Below are 22,032 nucleotides of genomic sequence, written 5' to 3' on the forward strand. Positions count from 1 at the left end.
ATGACGTCAGTGATCACCTGTGGCTCTTGTCATGAGCTGCCAAGGCTATGGAAGCCTTTTGAGTCCACAAACTTCGTCAGTATTTAAACAGGGCCATAATCAAAGTGGAAGTTCTCTCCTCCCTTCAGAGAAAGGTACCTCCTTCTTTGATGTCCCCTTCTTTCTCCTGGAATCTCACTCACAGAGATTTTTCATGTAGGTCATTTTTTGCCACAGAGTCTTGGCTTTCCATACCTGAAATGCTTTCAATGGGCTTTTTAACCAGATCGAATGCCTTAAGGGCTGATTCTGAGGCCAGAGTGCTGTTTAGGGAGTTTGTCATTCTTTGAGTCCAGGCAGTAATATTTTTAAAAAGCTCCTCTGCTCTTGGAACCAAGACTGAGACTCACCAGGAGGAGATAGGATAGGATATGAACTGTTACAGCGGAAGAGATCCGGGTTCAGAGTCCGACTCCACCACTGTCATTTATTCCATAACTGCATGGTGCTGGAGGTATAGACAAGATAAAGCAGGGCCTCTTCCTTTGGATGTCTGCCCATTGGAACTTCCTTTCATGGTTCTGTTTCCTCGATATCAGGTGCTTACTGCATAGACGGTCGTGATTTCTGCTCATTCTGTACACAGCACCAGCAGTCATTTGACATTTTTAAAACCCAAACTTTTTGTACTTAACATATTTAGTTTAAAATAAATTTTTGTGTTACTTGTAATATTAAAAAGCTGCTTTCATAAATATAAACTACAAGTGGATAAATAGAGGGTAACTATAAAAGTAGATACAACAGAAATGAAACAAACTGGGGTGCAGCAGGTTAAGCTGCGGCTCATAATGCCAACATCCTGTGCTGGCGGTGAGTTCCAGCTGTTCCACTTCCTTTCCAACTCCTTGCTAATGCACCTGGGAAGGCAGTGGAGGATGGCCTAAGTGCTTGGGCCCCTGCATCTGCAGGCTTTGGCCTGACCCAGTCCTAGCTGTTGTGGCCACTTGGGAAGTATACCAGTGGATGGAGGATCTTTCTGTCTTTGTCTCCATCTCTCTCTAACTTTGACTTTCAAATAAATAAATAAGTCTTTAAAAAACAAAACAAAACAAAACAAACTTAGGGACTGACATTGTGGCATAGCAGGTAAAAGCCTCCACCTGCAGTGCTGGCATCCTATATGAGTGCTGATTTGAGTCCCAGCTGTTCCACTTCCTATCCAGCTCTCTGCTGTGGCCTGAGAAAGCAGTGGAAGATGGTCCACGTGCTTGGGCCCTGCACCCACATGGGAGAAGCAGATGAAGCTTCTGGCCCTTGGCTTTGGCCTGGTGCAGCTGCAATCATTATGATCATTTGAAGAATGAACTAGTGGATGGAAGGTATCTCTCTGTGTGTGATTCTGCATTTCAAATAATAAAATAAAAATAAATCTTTATTAAATAAAAAAACTTAAAAATAGGTTCATAAAAATGGAGTTATAAATTAAATTAATGTGGGAAAAAAGCTGTTAGCATTTAATGTATGTGATTATTTCTGTCATTGCTGTCAAGACAGAGGTGAGACTACATTAATAAGGTGATTCAATTTTGAGGTTTGATACTAACTAGCACTGAGAGACCTGTTTCACATGTTTAAGCTGTCAGAAAGATCAACATATTTGCCAGATTGTGATTAAAATTTCTAATGGGGGCCAGCAAACCTTCCACCGAGAGAAAACAGGTGTGAGACCGAGTTGCCAGATGCATGGGCTCTGGTCAGATGTCTCACTTCTACTCAGAAGAGGTTTTAAGAATCTCTGGGGTAGGAAAATCCCAAACCCTTCCAGTTCAGTGCTTCTGGAACCTTGTGTTGTAGTCTCAGGCCTTGGTGAGGGGTGGTGAGAGCATGGAGCTAACCCTGCAAACTCGAATGAGCTGAAATTTCTTGGGGCAGTGTCTTCAAAGTAATGTGATGACCCGTAGGAAAGCAGGAGAAATCCTAAAACTCACGCTTCTTGTTTTAGTGGGACCTGGATGTATTTTACTTACAAATATACTTATTTTGGGATGTATGCTTTTTGTCTCCTCTTGGATGACACAGTTCTAAGAACAGTCCTGTGGTAGCTGATGAGGCTTCCTCTGACAGGTGGCCTGACCTGCTGCTGAGGGCTCTCACCCTTCTCCCTCATTGTGCCCTGTGACTTCCCTCTGCCTGACAGAGGTCAGCTCTGTGCTCTTGGCAGTTCCCTCATCTCCGTAAGGCTTGGCCCAGATTTCATTTCTCAGTGAGCTCTCCTCTGCCTGCCTATTTTAATACTTGGAGATGGTGCCCTACATTCTACACACACGGAATCCTGTCTTGCTCTGCTTTTGGATGTAGCATGTAATATCTTTATTAAATTTGTTGGTTAACTTTTTTTCTCATTACAGAATGTAAGCTTCATGAGGCCAGGACCCTGTTTTAATCACCCATGCATTGCAAGTGCTTAGAAACAGTGTCTGCTCTATACTTGTTTGTTGAATGAATAAAGCATCTGGTGGCTGGCGCCGCGGCTCACTAGGCTAATGCTCCGCCTGCTGTGCCGGCACCCCAGGTTCTAGTCCCGGTTGTTCCTCTTCTAGTCTAGCTCTCTGCTGTGGCCCGGGAGTGCAGTGGAGGATGGCCCATGTGCTTGGGCCCTGCACCCGCATGGGAGACCAGGAGGAAGCACCTGGCTCCTGGCTTCGGATCGGCGCAGCGCGCTGGCTGTAGTGGCCATTTGGGGAGTGAACCAACGTAAAAGGAAGACCTTTCTCTCTGTCTGACTGCCTGTCCAAAAAAAAAAAAAAAAAAAAAAAAAAAAAGCCAAGTTAGCTTCTTTAATGATTGAATAAATTACTTAGGAAGATTTGAGAATAAACCATGCTGTGTGTCCTGAAGTGGATTCTTTTACTGTGAATATCAGCTTATAAGAAAGTATGTTTCACTGTGAGAGAAATGTCCCAGAATTAGATGGAGGGCAGCGGGGTGGTAGTGAGAAGGGAGGAATCACTCTTTTACTCTCTGGGACTGGTAGTAGATACGTAGTCTTGTAAATAAATTATTTCAGATGCTTTGAGAACTTTGACATCTTTAAGTCCATTATCTTTTGATAGGCCTGGTTTTACTAGTCTTCAGAAAATAGAAATGAGGAGAATTATTCGAATGCAACACTTAAGACTCTGTAGAAACCCTTTCATTGGTAAAGATGTGTCTTTGCTCTTACTTGAATCAGGCAGATGTCTCCATTATTTGTCCTCTGTCTTTATATTATTTAAGTTGCTGTTAACAGTCCTGTTCTGCTTTAGTCAGTATATACTTAGAGTGCCTGCTGGGAAGGCATCAGCACTCCTCACTGACTTGTCTGAAATGCAGCCTGGCTCCTTCGGACATTATCAATGCCTTAAGGACATACATTTGTAACAAAAAGTCGTTTAGTGATGGATCACTTCATTTCCTCAAAATCATTGCACAGAATGCTGAAGCAGTAGCGTGTTGACATTGCTTGGCCACTGTGTGGCTCTGCTGCACTCTCCGTGGAGCAAGTGCTGATGGGAGGGAGAGGCAGGAGAAGGGTTGGTTGCAGAGACAGGCGCTGCCTTTTGTGACAGATGCTTTGCTCGCAGGACCCAGCCAAGCATCTGCCCAGACACACTCTCCTTCTCTGATCATATAAATAATGCAGCAGTGGTGGTAACATCAACACAAAGCAAAATGCTGATTTTGCTGCCTCTCCCCCCAACAGGGTGAGGTGCTTTATACACAGTGATTACTGATCAAATTGATGGGGCCATTGGCTGATTGTTTTAGTCATGCTCTTGCTGGTGGGTTCATGGCAGAGATCACGATTTCAATGCTAATAATGCCCAGCACTCATGGAGCATTTCCTGTGGGGTTGGCACTGTGATCAGCCTTCCCTTGAATTAGTTCATTTCGTCATTGTGATGACCTTGTGGAGTAGGCACTGTTATTAATCACACTTTTCCAGATTTGCATATGGAGGTTTAGAGATGAGCACATGAGCCCTGCCCAAGGTTACCGTGATAGTAAATTGTAGAGCGGGGAGCACTCTGGTGTCTGACTCCAGGGCTGGAGCCCTTCATCACTAGGCTAAATTGCTGGCCTGGGCAGTTCAGGGACAGCCAGCGCCTAGGTGGTATCTCCTCACCCCTTAAAACCACCCAGAAAAACACACTGGAAGTGAAACAGCTTTATCCATAGAACCAAAAAGAGAAACAAAAATTCACCTGGCTAGTGGCATGTGTGAGGTCAGAGAATTCCTGGGCTCGCAACCCGTTTTCCTAGGCAATGCCTGCCAGTCCCTGTGTTTTGCCGGGTTCTCTTCCCTTCACCCTTCTTCAGTGTGGTGGGGGCTAACACGGAAGAGGCTGCGTTCTCACTAGACCCTGTTTTTAAAGAAAATTTGTAAAGTTCTAGAAATTTAACTGCTTTAGAATTTATAATTTTAGGGATTTACTTGCAAGGCCTGACACTCCCTTACATAAACTCTCTTTCCTGTGTTGGCCTAGCTCTTGTTCTTCCTCTCATTCTTTCTGACCATGAAATGGAGGCTCTGACAAGGAAACTTGGTGAAAGAGATGTTTGTTACTCGAAATTGCGTGTGCTTACAGTCTCATGTGCTAACCGCTCTTAACAACTGTGTTTACTGTTGGAGCTGGAAATACAGACTTTGATTATAGTTTAGCCAGCTTTTCTTACAGTGCTCTGCTGTAAATGGATTATTTTTAGTCTGAATGTTGCTGCAAGCCCTTTCCCACTGCTTAATTGATTCTTCAGTCACCACTTGGAGTGCACATGTCAGTGTTCCCACACAGTATGGTGGTTTATATGCAAATTACTGGACTCTTTTGATCATGTTTAATACTGAGAATGGAATCCATTCTGGTTCCTTTTTAGTTCTCTGATGGAAATCTAGGGGAGTGTGTGTCTGTCTCCTTTCAAGTTTATCCGAATAGCTCTTGGTGGTCATCGTAAAATTATCCATCTGAAACCCAGCAGCTTGCCAGTGAAATAGGTATCCTAGTGTTTGTTTTGCTACTGCCTAATGATACCTCTGTTTGAGTCACTGAATCCCTTCAAAGCATAACCCTTAAAGTGTGTTTTCACATCTTAATTTGCCACTTGGCACATTTAGTTCTAACAAACCAGAACTAAAGCAAATTTTGTTTGATGAGAAACTGCTTGCCAAGTTTTAATTTAGATCTTCTTAGAGGATTATTAATGAACTTGTGAAGTATATGTAAGCACTTTTTATTGACAAAACAATAGCATTAAAATTCAGCAAGATTCTCAACCAGAGACAAGCCATTGTTTGAGAGATATTGAAAACAGTTGTTGACCTCATGATTAGTCTGTAATTTTTTTTAAAAGATAGATTTATTTACTTATTTGAAAGACGAAGTTACAGAGAGGCAGAGGCTAAGAGAGAGAGAGGTCTTCCATCCACTGGCTCACCCCTAAATGGCCATAATGGCGGGAGCTGGGCCGATCTGGGGCCAGGAGCTGCTTCTGGGTCTCCTGTGTGGGTGCAGGGGCCCAAGGATTTGGGCCATCTTCTGCTGCTTTCCCAGGCCAAAACAGAGAGCTGGATTGGAAGTGGAGCAGCTGGGACTAGAACCAGCACCCATAGGGATGCTGGCATAGCATTGGCCCCGGTGAAACAGGTTTAACTTTTAAAATCATTTCTTCTGTTATTTACCTCCAGATTGTTGGTGGAGGGGCCAGTGCTGTGGTTCAGTAGGTTAAGCTGCTGCTTGGGACGCTGGTTCAAGTGCTGGCTGCTCTGCTTTGGAATCCGCTCCCTGCTGGTGTACCTGGGAAAGCAGCAGCAGAAGGACCAAGTGCTTGGGTCCCTGCCGCCATGTGGGAGACCAGGGTAGGATTCCTAGCTCCTGGCTTTGGCCTGGCCCAGACCTAGCACAGTGGCCTTCTGGTGTGTGAACCAGCAGATGGAAGTTTGTTTTCATCCTCTCTCTGTCTCTGTCACTGTGCCTTTCAGTGAATAAATATTTTTAAAAAAGGATTGCTAGAGAACATGTTTATGCTTTTATTTTCTATTTTAGATGTTACTTGCTGAGTTCATTAAATGAGAAGTGAAGATTCAGCCTTTTAATATCACCTACTTTCTTCACATCTTCTCAATGAGATCACATCAGTTTGCGATTAATCAGTATCAAATATATTATTATAGCAGGACATATATTGTTATAGCATTTCTTGTATAACTTGTTCAGTTTCTTTCCTTAGAAGTAATAATTTTCTCTCCTTTTTTTGTTTCTTTGCTTAGTTTTGTGTATTTCTATCTCTACATCATATTTTCCAGCAGAAAGATAATGGGACATTTCAGGTGATCTGCGGGTCACTTTTGGGTGTGTCCTTCGGGAACCTTTGTCTTGATGCTGCCTTGCAGTGGGAAAGGGTCTTTCTTTTCATGTCATTCAGGACATCCCTTTGAGAATTTTTTCTCGTGGGTTTCTGTTTGGTTCTGTCTCTTGTTTGTGAATGATCTTCCTGAGCAGGGTACATGGGAAATACAAGTTTCAGGCTGTGTGTGTATATGAAAATGGCTTTATTTTGTACTTCACCCATACTTTGGCTGGGTATAGAATTTTAGGCCAGATGCTATTTTTCTTCGGAATTTTGGGGATATTGCTCTGTTGTCTTCCAATTTCCAGGAAAGAAATCTGAGGTTCATACAGAGTCCCCTAAAGTGAAACCCAGTAGGGACCTTTTAGGATTGGTAATTATTCAGGTGATGCTTATGAAAGAAGTTGTGGACAGTGCCTTCTGAATGATCAGGAGAGTGAGAAGGCTGAGGGACTGCTATCTTACTGCCTTGCTCAGTCTCTCCTAGAGAATGTTCATGGAATCAAACGTTGAAAAAGGTTAAGGTCGCTGTAACTATCAAATAGAAAAAAATCTTTGATTTATTTTTCTTCTTGACATGGCTTGGGTAAACAAGTTTTTGTGGTAATAGCCCTTTGTGTTTGTATTTTATTTTATTATCATTTTTATTCTTTTTTAAAGACTTATTTATTTATTTGAGAGGTAGAGCTACAGACAGAGAGAGGGAGAGAGAGAAGGATCTTCTTCCATCCTGTGGTTCACTCCTCAAATGGCCTCAGTGGCTGGAGCTGATCCTAAGCACTTGGGCCATCTTCTACTGACTTCCCAGGCCAAAGCAGAGAGCTGGATTGGAAGAGGAGCAGCCGGGACACGAACCGGCGCCCATTTGGGAGGTGGAGGCTTAGCCCACTATGCCACAGCACCGGCACTTATTATTTTTTTAAAAGATCTATTTATTTATTTATTTGAAAAGCATAGTTACAGAGAGAGAGAGAGAGAGGAGAAACAGAAAGAGATTTTCCACCTACTGGTTCACTCCCCACACGGTTGCGAAGACCAGGGCTGGGCCAGGCTGAAGCCAGGAGCTTCTTCTGGGTCTCCCATGTGGGTGGCAGGTCCCTTTCCTAGGCACGTCAGCAGGAACCTTGCTCTGTAGTTGAGCAGTGGGGACTTGAACCACTACCCATCTGGGATGCTGGCACTGTGGGCTGAGGCCTAACTTGGTATGCCACATAACTGGCCCCTACGTGTATTTTATTTATGATTTTTATTTATTTTCATTTTTGATAGAGGGGAGGAGTGGGCAGACATCCAATCAAAAGATGCCTGTAAAGAGCCAGGGTTTGGCCAGGCTGAAGCCTGGAACCCATAGCAGTCTGGATCTCCCCCCTGGCCGGGACCCAAGAACTTCAGCCATCATCTCTTACCTCCTGCCATGTGCATAGCAGGAAGCTGAAATCGGGAATGGAGCCAGGATATGTCTTCACCCCTGCACCAAACACCCGCCTGTTCTTGTGTTTTAAAGCAAACACAATATTGTGTGATACTGTGATTTTCTAAACAGTACCCTTTGAAAGCCAAATTAATTTTAAATTGATATATCTGTTTTACAATATTTGGTGTTTTTGTTTTAAAGTTTCCATAATATAACATCTAATTCCATATAAAATAGAGTACAAGAATGAAAAAGTTATTCTTTTTGATTGCCTGTGTAAAAAAAGGATAAAGGACAGAATCACCAAGTCGTATTTTGATGTTGGGTATATGATAAATATGTTTGGCATTCTGATGGAGTTTTAACATTATTTAAGAAGTTTTCCTTGGAAGTGGGAACCAGGGCAGAGGTTGTGGTGTCGCAGGTTAAGCTGCTGTCTGGAACATCCGCCTCCATGTTGGAGTGCCTGGGTACAAGGTCTGCATCCACTTTGGGTTCCAGCTCCCTGCTAATGTGCACCTTGGGAGGCAGCAGATGATAAGTACTTGCTTTCCTGCTACTTATATGGGAGACCCAGATCTAGTTCCTGGCTCCTGGCTGGCCCCCAGCAACTGGCGAGTAAACAGACTGATAAAAGATCTCTTTCTTCCCCCACTGTCTACCCGTACCACCATTGCTTTTCCTTTCCAAAAATACAACCACCAGCCGACTAAAAAACTCCACAAACTTTAAAGTAGAAACCAACCATTTTGTTGGGGGTATATTTTTAAAAAAATTTATTTAAATTGAGTTAATTTTTTTAGTAAGAGTTTTTATTCAAGAAAGATTGTCATTTCATTTGATTACAATGATTAGTATTAGTATAATGACTAAACATGAGATACGCAACAGAAAATGTGTCTGAAGTGGGAAGATCCGTTCTTTGCCTCACAGCTAATTGTTTCCATGAGGCCGTTAGCCATTTTGAACGATCACAAAAGATAAACCGTTTCTTCTCTAGTTACTCCATTAGCTCCTATTTATTGTTGAAGGCATCTTTCAAGATTTATGGTAAAGATTTTGTAACAAGTCTTATTTTAGGATAATGTGCTTTTCTCATAATCTGGACACCTTTTTGGCCTTTTCCTCAGGGACATTAATCCTTGACTGGAAAGTGTCCACTGGGGTGTTCTACAGACTGCAGCCACGGAGCCCAGCCTGCTAACACAAACATTTCTCCACCTTATAGCACACACTTCCTGTTTTTAAAGCTTTTCTGACCTTCCTGAGAAAAAGACCAATACAGCTATGGTTACATCCTGTGGATATTTTTATTTAAAAAAAATCTATTGAATTTTTGGAAAGCCCTCGAGTATAAAAGTGATTAACGCACTGAAAAATGTAAATAGTGCAGGACTCCCAGCTGGTCTTTGCTAGGCCTTCAATAAAATATAATAGAACCAGGTCAGCTTTTAATGTGCCTCTGTTTGTTCAATGTCTGCTACAATTGGAATGTCAGGAAAATCTCCCATTAAAGGACCTACCCTATTCTGGAGAGATTGTAAAGGAAGCATTTGGCAGTCAGTTCCTTTCACTTGTGAGAATGAACACGCTTTATGTCGGGATTGTTTAAACAGACCGCAGTCAGCTGATGGGGCCCTCCGGGTTTTCCCTGCAGTTTGCTTATTCTGAAGATTGGAGGAGGTGACCAGTGTTTAGATTTTATTATTAAGATTAATCAGGTGATGTAAATGTTAGAGATTAGCCTGTGTCTTCCTTTGTCCTAAGTTGTATTTCAGCCTAAATATTTGGTTTTTCCAGTTGGTTAAAATTAAACTCTAGAATGGAAGTTCAGCGTTTGTCCTGACAGTTCTCACCTCTCACCCTCAGGGAAAGACAAGCAATCACCATGTGTTGCCCAGGCCAGACACTGATGAGACTGTGGCTTTTGCTTTTGTTGTAGCTAGTAGATCACAGCGTGTTTGATGGTATAGGTAGAAAACCACTGGACTAGTATTGCTTTTCTGTGATGTTGAAACTGGCAAATCATTTTCATTGAACTTTTTGAAACCTTTAAGACTGTATTTTTCCTGAAAAAAAATGTGTATATTTTTATTTTTAAAAAGAGTTTAGTTTATTTTGAGGTATACAGTAATAGAGAAAATAGACTTAAGGATAATAGGTTTATTATTTATTTATTTGAAAGGCAGAGTTACAGAGAAGCAGAGGCAGAGAGAGAGAGAGGTCTTCCACTAACTGCTCGTTCACTCCCCAGATAGCCTCAATGGCTGGAGCTACATCAATCTGAAGCCCGGAGCCAGGAGCTTCTTCTGGGTCTCCCACTTGGGTGCAGGGGCTTGAGACTTGGGCCATCTTCTACTGCTCTCTTGGGCCATACCAGAGAGCTGGATCGGAAGTGGAGCCACCAGGACTCCAACCAGCACCCATATGTGATGCCAGTGTCACAGGAGGTGGCTTTACCTGCTGTGCCACACATAGGTCCTGATTTTTTGTTCCTAGATGTAGTTTTGGGGCTGTGTTGGTAAGTATAAAATATAAAGGAAAGTTATAATTGAGGAGTTTTACTAAAGTCCAGCCCATTTGGACTTTTATAACCTGATGTCACTTCTAGTTATTTTTCAAGAGTTTATTATGTAGATTTCAGTAGTAATATTTTGGCTGAACTTTACTCAGAAGTTTTATGTGTAAAAATAGAAAAGGAAACATCTACTAAAATTCGGGCATTAAAAGACTTTAGAAACTCGTGTTTTCTCTGACACACTGTTTGCCTAGTTAGTGCAATGTGTATGCTTATAGCTGTTTGTGTCCTTTTTTGTGCATGTGATCATCACCTTCCTAACCGATTAATTATACTTCTGTTGTTAGTACCTTTACCTATAAGGAAGCATAGGAGTAGATCATTAAATGTTACTGAGTGGAAAGTGGTAGGATAACTGAATAGGTAGGTAGGTAGGAAGTTTGAGAGCTTATATTAGTATATGCCTGAGTTATTTACATTTAAGAATTGTGAACTGTAGGTTAGGTAATAGCTCTCAAAGCTAAAGGAATGTTTTATGTTGAATGTGCTAATTCTGATTTCTGGTACTATTTTGAATAGAAGTCATAATTTCCTGTTAAGAATGATAGAGCATGCTGTTGATACTTACGCCAAGGCAAAGACATATCCTGGAACTCTGTGGGGAAGCCAGGACATGCAGGCTTTTACTCTGGTTTTCTAAAGGAGGATTTGAGAATGTCTGTAGAATATCGTGGTGGTCGCGCTCACAGGGAATTTACAAACGTGGATCTGTTGCTAAGAAGCAGGCTCAGCTGTGAAAATAAAATTTTGGAGTCAGTAACATGGAAACAGCTTGAGAGCGAATCTCCTCACTGGCAAGAAATACCATAGTGTGACCGGAGGATGTGCCGGGAATGCCTCTGTTAGAGGAGGCGTCATCGAAAGACACAAAGAATGGCCAGGCAGGTCTTCGATGCAGAGAGTCTGTAATCCCAAACCAAAGAAACATAAAACCAGAATAAGACTATGGGGACAGGAACTATTGTTGGTGGCTGTGTAAATTGGCCCAGCTTTTTGGTGGAAAATTTGATTGAATTTCTCTGGCTAGAAAAGTACATATCCATTAAGCTAGATGTTCCTGTTCTATATAGAAATGCGTACAAGGGTGACTTCAAAAAGTGTGTGGAAAAAATAGAATTAATTAAGATAATTCGGGGCCGGCGCTGTGGCACAGCAGGTTAATGCCCTGGCATGGGGCGCCGGCATCCCATATGGGTGCCACATCAAGTCCCGGCTGCTCCTCTTCCTATCCAGCTCTCTGCTATGGAAGAAGCTCCTGGCTCCTAATCGGCGCAGCTCTGGCAGTTGCGGCCAATTGGGGAGTGAACCATCGGATGGAAGACCTTTCTCTTCCTCTCTCTCTCTGCCTCTCCTTTCTCTGTGTAACTTTCACATAAATCAATAAATCTTAAAAAAATTTAAGATAATTCAGTTTTCCATGAACCCCCCCCCCCCCCCAGTATTTACACAAAAACATGAGAAGTTTTTTTTGAAGCAAATTTGTTCGAAATAGCAAGAAAATGTGGCAGCAGCCTCGGTTAGGGACTGTGTTAATTATGGTGCTTCACACTGTGGGATTCTGTGCAGCTCTACGCAGGAACGGGACATTAGTGGTCTGATGCAAGGGAGAGAAGCAGGTGGCTGTAAAATAGTAGGATTTCATTGCTGTCAAGTAAAATTGAAACAGAATGAACTCTTAGACACACAAGAGTGGATGATGTTCTTATGTAGGTGTGTATGTTTGTATGCTTGTGTTGTTGAAGAGAGCCTAGGAGAGTCTTCAACCTGTTAAGCATAGAATTGTTTGGATTTTCTGTAGGATCAGATATTACTCTCTCTTTTATTTTTAAATATGTTTTTTATTTGAAAGAGTTAGAGAGAGGGAGATACAGAGAGGGAGAGCGACAGAGATCTTTCATCCACTTGTTCACTCCTCAGATGCCTCCAGAGGCTAGGGCTGGGCCAGGAGTCAGGAGCTTCATACAGACCTCTCACTTGGATGGCAGGGATCCAAGCATTTGGGCCACCCCCTGCTGCCTTTCCTAGGCCATTAGCAGGGAGCTGAATCAGAAGTGGAGCAGCTAGGACACAAACCGCTGCCCATATGGGATGCAAGCCACGTGGGTGCAGCTTTACCTGCTGTGCCACAATACCTGCTCCATATTACTATACTTTTAAGACATCTAACAGGGTTTCAGAAAGAAATATACTATTATTCTCTTGAAAACTAGAATTTTGTTGGTTTGTTGAGTTTGTAAAGGGGAAGAAGTAGATGTTTTGCATAAAATTCTAATGGTGTAGTCTGCCTGTTGGTACAGAAGAGAGCCTTCCTGCATGGTGTGCTGTGCAGAATCAGCATCCCACACTAACACTTGCAGAATCCTCGACTCAGTCACGGTTTGCTTGAAGGACTCGGGCATTTTCTTGACATTTTAAACTGGGGTGAGCTAAATTACTTGATTGGAATGATTATACTAAAAATATTATCAGAAAGAATGTTGATTGTCTCAATTCCATACTTGAATTTTGGCAGATGTCACTAGTTGTTATTATTAGTTACATGATCCCATTTAGACTTTAATGCAATAAGGCAACCTTCTACCTGCTTTGGTGGTCTTGGGGAGTGGCCCCCAAGCTGCCGTCCTGACATGTGGCCTGGATTCTTACTTCTGTGGTAGTGACAGTGATAAGAGTGGATACGGCAGTGGCTCAAGGAGAAGGTTCTGGGATAACCTGACTGTTCAGTCAATGCTGGGGTGATGCTTCCCATTTCCCCTGTGTGCTGTTCCTGGTCATAGCTTTAATGTTAGTTTAACTAGACTTTGAATTTAATTATAACTGTTAGGATAAAGTCAGATGTCAGCTCACTTGGCTGCATGCTGAGGCCTGTAGAATATGGAGTGCTTTGCTCCTAACTGCATCTGTTGTCTTCTCTCATTATCTGTTAATGGCACTCAGGGTTGTTTTGAAAAATGAAGGGTGTTAGAAAACCAGGAGGTGGATTTTGTGTGGAATGGAGTTTAGGACAAAAGGAAGCAGCCACCTAGACGAGGCCGTGGAAGCATCATGTGGGAGCCAGGCAACGCCAAGAGGGCTCTGAGCAACAGTAATGTGTGTGCCGTGGCGGGAGGGGAGGGAGGAGTGAGCCGCAGTAGCCTTCATTTTTTAATCTCTTAATTCCAAGTGCAGAAGACTTGGAAAATTACAGTTCCCGTTGCATCAATGTCCATTTCTGGTCTGCAGCTCCCTTGCTTTACAAACTCAAGCATATTCTTCATTTTGAGGAGTTGAGGATGGGTTGTCACCACTGATTGGGAGTCCTCAGATCAAAAGAACTCTTATACAGGCCCCTAGTCAAGGAAATAGAGGTTTTTTATTTTATTTTATTTTATTTTTCTTATTTAAAGAGAAAAAAAAAAACCCGAAGATAAAGTTACTTCTCTCAAGAGAGGAGTAAGGATTACGGTCCCCACCTCCTAGTGTACAGCAGAATTTGGTATTCCTTTTGCATTCCAAGAAGCTTGGAAGCAAAGCAGTGTGTAGAGTGCTTTCAGAGATGCATGTTCGCTTAGACTGCTCTCTGTGTGTAAGGTTTAGTCTTCTGTCCAGTTTACTTGCTGCTTTTTGCATATTTCTTAAATGTGAGATGAGTAGCAACAACTTGGCCTAAAGAAATTAACGATGGCTTACTCTTGTAAAGAAAAGTGCACTTTGCAGATAGAACCCTGGTTAGAGTGTTAGTGTTTTTATGGGTAACTGTAGGGATAATTATTTACATCTCTATAAAATGGGGATAAAATTCTTCTTTTTTACTATCTGTGCTTTTAAAGATTAGTGAAAGATGCAGTCTTGTTTGCATAGATGGTACTTATTTAGGTAGGCTAGGTGTTTAGGTGCACAAAAAATTTGTGCTAAGAAATGTGCAGAGAATATTTATTTATTTATTTTCTGACAGGCAGAGTGGACAGTGAGAGAGGCAGAGAGAAAGGTCTTCCTTTGCCGTTGGTTCACCCTCCAATGGCCGCCGTGGCCGGTGCACTGCGGCTGGTGCACTGCGCTGATCCGAAGCCAGGAGCCAGGTGCTTCTCCTGGTCTCCCATGGGGTGTAGGGCCCAAGTACTTGGGCCATCCTGCACTGCACTCCCTGGCCACAGCAGAGAGCTGGCCTGGAAGAGGGGCAACCGGGACAGAATCTGGCACCCCGACCGGGACTAGAACCCGGTGTGCCGGCGCCGCAAGGCGGAGGATTAGCCTAGTGAGCCGCGGCGCCGGCCTAGAGAATATATAAGATATATAAAATATACAAAATGAAGGTGGTTGTCCTCACGTCGTAGATTGGGGTGGTTGGCACCAGTACTGGACGATGAACAAACGTGGAGACTTCTCCACAGGAACTGATTATCTAGAAGGGTCTGTGGGCATGAATCAGAAAATCACAGCAGTGAGTTACTCAGGTCAGTGTTTTCAAGGAAGGGAACACAGTTGTGTGAGAACTTGGAACAGAAGGATTGATCGGGAATGGGGCCTGAGACTAGGCTTCTCTGCAGAAGTGAGGTTTGACCTCAGAACAAGAGGAGGAGCAGGCTTTGAGTTGTGCATGTGCCTGTGTGTGTGTGGGGGGGGTATGTATGTGTATGCCTTCCTGTGTGCATGTGTGTGCCTTCCTGTGTGTGTATATGTGCCTGTGTGTGTGCCTGTGTGTGCATGTGCCTGTGTGTGTGTGTGCGCGCGTGTGTGCATTGCCTGTGTGTGCATGTGTGCATGTGCGCAAGAGACAGCAGGGAGATTTTCCCTGCTACAGTGGGAAGAAGTGCAGGCCTCAGGAGAACCCTGCAACTTGGGGAATGGGAATGGCTCTTGTAACTGGGTGGGTGTAAATGTCATAAATGCTCTCCAAGTATTTGGGATCTCCAAGAGACCCAGCAGAGCAGGAATTCAGAATAGAGCAGTTGGTCCTCTCCAGCCTTTTCCAACTCAGTGTAAATCAGGACTTTGGAAATACTGTCTTCAGGCCCTGCCAGGTGCCGGGTACCGGGTGGTGCTGGCTGGAGAACGGATGCCACAGGAGTGGCTTTTGTCGTGGGGCTTTCGGGCTGACTCCATTTCGGGCATATAGGAGTGGCATCAGAGCCACTTGGTTATGAAGCAGGTTTTCAGGCACAGGTCCCATCAGGGGCTGCTCCTGTGGAGTGGCGTCTGGTAGACCCTGTGGCGGAGCGGGAGGTGCCCTACAGAGCACCTTCAGTCTGTGCTGATCCCGGTCACTCAGTGGGGCAGATTCATGACTTCCATCAGCTCTTGCTCTCAGTCCACGTGCTGTATTAGTAGTAATTTAGATATCTCCTATAGAATAACTTTTCTTCAAAAAGTGATCAGCAGAATGATCTTTAAATAGCAGATGTACATGTCAGTTTGCATATTGTGCCAACAAGGCAGGACCCCTGGTTTCTACTTTGGACCCCCCACCCCCCACCCTCACAATCTGTCTAAATGTCTCTGCCTGCCCTTTCTGGGGCTTGTAAGGTTAATTATCTTTTTTTTTTTTTTTTTTTTTTTTTGACAGGCAGAGTGGACAGTGAGAGAGAGAGACAGAGAGAAAGGTCTTCCTTTGCCGTTGGTTCACCCTACAATGGCCGCCGCGGCCGGCACGCTGCAGCTGGCGCGCTGCAGCCGGCGCACCGCGCCGATCCGATGGCAGAAGCCAGGAGCCAGGTGCTTTTCCTGGTCTCCCATGGGGTGCAGGGCCCAAGCACCCGTGCCATCCTCCACTGCACTCCCTGGCCACAACAGACAGCTGGCCTGGAAGAGGGGCAACCGGGACAGAATCCGGCGCCCCGACCGGGACTAGAACCCGGTGTGCCGGCGCCGCAAGGTGGAGGATTAGCCTAGTGAGCCGCGCCGGCCGGTTAATTATCATTTATGAAGTCATTTGAGAGTTCCCTGAAACTTACTTGGAAAGTGAAAAGTTGTAATAATGAAGATACCAGAGGTGATCATTTGAATTGTGAACTTGTGACTTTCTACTTTGGGTTGACACTAAGTGAGCTTAATGCTTTGAGTTCGTATTTTATAGGAATTATGTTTTAAAAAGTTTTCTGCAGAGTATCTTCTTTAAGAGGACGATGATCCTGGCTCTTACCTATAGCGACTACCTGGTGTGAATGTAGTTTAACAAAATTTTAATAAAATCTTAACAAGTTGATAGATTTTTACCAGACTTTATCCGGGATGGGGAAGATACTAATTTTAAATTAATGGTCAGAAATTCTGTTTAGGTGCACAAAGATTGAATTAGTGGAGGAGTCTGGAATGTGGTATCAGTGGTTGTGTTTACAGCCACGTGGTAAGGAGTGAGCATTTGTTTCGTCATTATTACCTATATGAGTGTAAGCTTAGTTTAAGCTGCGCCTCATCTAGCAGATGGAGCTTTCTCTTGAAAAGCGATCGCAGAGTTGGAAACAGATGACTTAGAGGATTCTTACGCTGTAAGGAAAATTGAGTTCAGAACTGTAGTCGGGACCCCAAACTGCCGCTTTCTCCGGTGCATCTTTCAAACGGGCTTGCTGTGAGTTGGGACGCGAGGCGGTTGGCGCGGCCATTCCTGGCAGCTCCAGGGTGTGTGGAGTGCTGATCGCTCCCGCTCCCGGGATGCGCTGCCTCTCCAGCGTCTTCTTGCAGATGCATTTTCTAGCTGACCACGCCATCAATCACGCAGCCGGGGCTCCGGCTGTCGGGAAGGGAGGGCGGTGGAGCGGAGCCGGGCGCCGAGCGGGCGCAGCCCGCATTGTGTGCGCGCGCGCGCCCGCGGCGGGCTCCAGCCCGGGTTTTGCTGGCCGCCGGCGCCGCCGCGGGGACGCTGCTCTTTCTCTCCCGGCGTCTGGGTCGCAGGCATGTGGCGTTGCTGGCCCGGCCGCCCGGGCTGAGGGGCGCGCGAGCCGAGCCGAGTGGGGTGGCCGTGGCGGCCGGCGAGGGCGCCTGCACGCACCGCGCAGCGCCGGCGGGCCCGCTCGGTCGCCGCCTGCCGGAGCCGCCGGGCGCGGGACCCGTGCCGCGCGCTGTCCGGCGGCCGCGGGGCCTCCTTTTGTTCAGCAAGTGCACCTCGCCGCTCGCACCGCGCCCCGCCCCGGCCCGGCCGGGCCGGTGCTGCGGGAGGACCAGGCCCGGGCCCAGCCGCGAAGTTGGACGAGCGTGGGCGCGGAGGCCCCGGAGGTGGGTGTTGAGCGGTGTTCCCGGTGGCTTTCCAGGAATGGGGGCCGGGGTTGTGGGCCCGGCGCCTTGCTCTTGGGCTTCCTCATTTCTTAATTGCCCCCAACTCTTGGAATCCCAGTGAAATGCACTGAGCAGGAACCGCCTGTGGGGCCGAGGGCACCGTTGTACAATGTGTGCGGCTCGTTTTTCTCTGAACCCCAGGTGTTTTGAAGATGAGCGGTGGGTGTACAGTGCAGAAGTCTCTGAGTGGCTTTGCTTGCAGTGCAGCAAGTTTAAGTTTAAAACAGGATTGGTGAACTTGATTATGGCAGTAATGTCGGGCTGTTGAATGACAGGATACGGTGTGCTTCCTGGGCCCGATTGCCCTTCCTTGCCCGGGTAGCCACAACGCAGGGGAACACTGGAGAAGGTAGCTCTGACTTCAGACTGTAAAAAGGTTCCTGCCGGAGCGGTGCCCCCTCCCCCGTTTAACCCAGATCGTGCTCTGAGGCTGCGGGGAGACCTGCTTGACCGCTCTCTGCAGAGAAAGAAGCTCCTGCGGCCGGTCACTGCTTTCCTCTCTGCGGCTTCGCTGGGGACACTGCTTGGCTGGGGGCCCCTCCGCCCCAGGCGCCGCGCCCAGAGGTCACCTCCTGCTTTGGAGCTGTGCTTGTGTGCGTGAAGACCGTGATGCCGAGCCCAAGTTGGGAGCAAGGTTGACAGAGCCCTTAAAATTCTCAGCCAAAATTCCTGTGTTTCCTTCTGGCTTTTTTTCCTTTCTGGGGGCTCCAAATTTAAAGTAGACAAGATTCAGAACCTCACAGATGGGAACAATATCCCATGTGGACTGGTTGATCTGTGGGCAATTATTTCCAGAAGCATAACCAACCCTGCATTTCTAGGCGTGTGTTAGATTTGCGCCCTGAGAGGCAGTTGCCTCAGAATATTTCCATCCTAGTAAAATAGCACAAGGCAGAATTAATTGTAGCTGCTTAATGCGGCGTCAGAGTAGTGTGGGTGCAGCAGTTTGCATTTTTCCCCTAACTCTGTAATCTAGTAGTGCTTAAACTATTTTATAAAGATCTTTGGGGCCAGTGAAAGGTGTTTTCCAGTCCACAGCACTTGAGTGCTCATTGTGCTTGGCAGGGTGCACTTGAAACGTTGTTTGATCTGGTTGCGAGATAAAATTGGCTGAGATCACCCCCTTTCCTTTCCTGTGGCCGTTGCAAGTGATGCATCAATGAAAATGGTTCAATAACATATTTAAGACATAACCCACATTCACTCACTCTAAGGACATTTTCAGAAAAAGGTTGTTGAGATTTTTGTCTTGTTTTGTGGCTTTTCATTCATGAATTGAGGTGAGAACTGATGTGCTGTAACTGCACCACTTCCTGTGTGTGTGTGTATGTGTGTGCGCGTGCGTGCGCGTGCAGCTCATAGGATTCTCTTTGAGGCTGAAATGATTTCTGAACTGTTGTAGTGTGTGTGTTCACATTCAGGTACCTTCAGCTATGTGCCAGTCTATTTTCTCATCGTCAGTTGGGGGGCAGAGTGTGAAGAAGAACCCTGTCAACCTGTCGGTAAGGTGCAGGGAGTCGCCTGTGTGTGGTGCAGACCAGCTTTTCGTTTTAATTAGTGCAGCTGTCCAGCTGTTAGGTCGGAATGCATCGGCTGCTTCTGCGGGGTGGTTTTATTTTACGCTGGAGGTTTTATGGACTTGGCTGGCTTTATTTCTTAATCCCTCTCCCATGGCCACCGTGCTAGCTTTCAAGCAAATGATATAACAAGACAGACCTTTGTTTATTCGTGTAATAGTTTACTTGTGAGAAATTTATTTTTGGCTTTGAGGAAGTTTGTGAATCGTGTAACTTCTTAGCAGCTGTTACATCTACCATGCTTTTCCAGGGACATGGGGTTTTGCTTGCTATTGTGTTGTCTGAGAAACCAGTGGAATCATCCATTTTATTTATTTTTTTTTTAATAAAGATTTATTTACTTCTTTGAAAGAGTTACACAGAGAGCGGAGATGCAGAGAGAGTGGTCTTCCATCCAGTGGTTCACCCCCCCAGATAACCAGAATGCCCGGAGCTGTGCCTATTTGAAGCAGGAGCCAGGAGCTTCTTCCAGGTCTCCCACATGGGTACAGGGGCCCAAGGACTTGGGCCACCTACTGCTGCTTTCCCAGGCCACAGCAAAGAGCTGGATCAGAAGCAGAAAAGTTGGAACTCAACCAGCGCCCACATGGGATGCTGGCACTGCAAGCAGCGGCTTTATCCACTATGCCAGAGCGCTGGCCCCTTACCTGTTTTATCAAAACATAAGAAGCCAGTATTTTGTTTAGGAAAAAAAAGTTCTCTGTGTGCTAGTGTACAGACAGCTTATAAACCTCGCTTATTGTCCATGGAGGACGTGGCTCACATGTTCCCCCCACTGCAGAGTAGGTGCTGAGAGGCTGACAGCCACTGACTGCCTCCGGCGGTGCGGCGGCTGCTGACGACTCAGGGTTCAGATGGCTCATTTCTCCTCTAGGGACCTGTGTGCCCAACTTTTAATTTTTAAAAAATTTTTAAATTTAATTTAATTTTCTTTTTTTTGATGGAGTGCACAGTGAGAGAGAGAGATAGAGAGAAAGGTCTTCCTTTACTGTTGGTTCACCCTCCAATGGCCGCTCCAGCCAGCGTGCTGCGGCCGGCGCACGGCGCTGATCTGAAGCCAGGAGCCAGGTGCTTCTCCTGGTCTCCCATGGGGTGCAGGGCCCAAGCACTTGGGCCATCCTCCACTGCACTCCCTGGCCACAGCAGAGATCTGGCCTGGAAGAGGGGCAACCGGGACAGAATCCGGCGCCCCGACCGGGACTAGAACCTGGTGTGCCGGCGCCACAGGTGGAGGATTAGCTTATTGAGGTGCAGCGCTGGCCTTAATTTTTTTTTAAAGATTTATTTATTGTATTTGAAAGTCAGAGTTTTATATATATATATATATATATATATATATATATATATAGAGAGAGAGAGAGAGAGAGAGAGAGAGAGAGAGAGAGAAAGAGATTTTCCATCTGCTGGTTCACTCCCCAGATGGCTGCAATGACCGTAGCTGCACCGATCCAAAGCCATAAGCCAGGAGCTTCCTCTGGGTCTCCCACATGGGTGCAGGGGCCCAAGGACTTGGGCCATCTTCCACTGCTTTCCCAGGCCACAGCAGAGAGCTGGATGGGAAGTGGAGCAGCCAGGACTTGAACGAGCGCCCATATGGGATGCCGGCACTGCAGGTGGCGGCTTTACTTGCTACACCACAGCACTAGCCCCCCCAACTTTTAAATTTCAAAATATGGTATTGGCCCTGAGTTATTAGGAAGTATTTAAGGGTGAGTAGATTGGAATCTTTGCTAACATGAGGCTTTTCAGGCTGTAAAATGGATTGTGATGTGAATGACACCTTTTCTCTTGCTGGTTGGGTGTGTGTCCTTGCTGTGTGCCTTCCTACTGGGGAGACGCTGTGGGGCTGTGACCACCACGACAGGCTTCTGGGATTCTTCACTACATTTTTAAAAGGCAGTAATAATTGTAGAACTAGCATTGATTGAAGTCTGTTTATAAACAAAGCTAATGTGTTGCCTTTTCAGAGGCCCTGTTCTCCGATGGAACGCAGGAGGTGAAGGGCGCTGGCGCGGTGAGGCTGAGAGGCAGGTTAAATCAGGCTGAGCTGCCTTTTTTTTTTTTAATTCTTTGGAGAAATTTATCCTTCTTAACAACTCGGAATGAGGAAATAGAGTGTAAAATTTTCTTGAAAATGCAAACATTTCCATGTAACTGATCCAGATAATATTTTCCCTAATTAAAATAAATTAAAACATTTAGATTGCCAATGGAGACTTCTGAATCCAAGGAAAAATAGAGGAAGTAAAGAAGTGTTGCAGGTCCAACCGGATGAGTTACTTCAGAAGTTTGTTTGTAAGTCTTACTGTTGTTAAGACTGTATTTTTAAATTGAAAATATTAATGGTGATTGGGATCTTAGACTTATTCTCTAAGATCTAATTAATCCATGATATAGTTTGATACACTTAATATTTGTAATGAAAAACATCAAAGCAATAATGTTGACAGTAGAAAAATCAGCATAATCTTTTTTTTTTTTTTTGGCAGGCAGAGTGGACAGTGAGAGAGAGAGACAGAGAGAAAGGTCTTCCTTTTGCCGTTGGTTCACCCTCCAGTGGCCGCCGCGGCCGGCGCGCTGCGGCCGGTGCACCGCGCTGATCCGATGGCAGGAGCCAGGAGCCAGGTGCTTTTCCTGGTCTCCCATGGGGTGCAGGGCCCAAGCACTTGGGCCATCCTCCACTGCACTCCCTGGCCACAGCAGAGGGCTGGCCTGGAAGAGGGGCAACTGGGACAGAATCCGGCGCCCCGACCGGGACTAGAACCCGGTGTGCCGGCGCCGCTAGGCGGAGGATTAGCCTAGTGAGCTGCGGCGCCGGCTAGCATAATCTTACTCAATTTTTAATGCTA

The 22,032-nt window shown here is 45.5% G+C and overlaps 1 protein-coding gene across 5 annotated transcripts in view; it reads left to right on the forward strand.

The window, feature by feature from the left end:
• RERE (arginine-glutamic acid dipeptide repeats) overlaps positions 1–22,032 on the forward strand; it is a 442,889-nt gene that overhangs the window by 86,551 nt on the left and 334,306 nt on the right. Inside the window, exon 1 of one of the 5 annotated variants that reach the window (XM_051858113.2) lies at positions 15,883–16,822. The exons of 2 other annotated variants lie outside the window; for them this stretch is intronic. The gene's annotated coding sequence lies outside the window, so the exon portion shown is untranslated. Of the gene's footprint in view, positions 1–15,882; positions 16,823–17,358; positions 17,547–20,626; positions 21,479–22,032 lie in introns of those variants that run through there. 2 more of the 5 variants (XM_051858112.2, XM_070079332.1) reach the window with 2 other exon arrangements.

Source organism: Oryctolagus cuniculus, chromosome 7 (genome assembly GCF_964237555.1).
Source record: "Oryctolagus cuniculus chromosome 7, mOryCun1.1, whole genome shotgun sequence".
Classification (NCBI taxonomy): Eukaryota; Metazoa; Chordata; class Mammalia; order Lagomorpha; family Leporidae; genus Oryctolagus; species Oryctolagus cuniculus.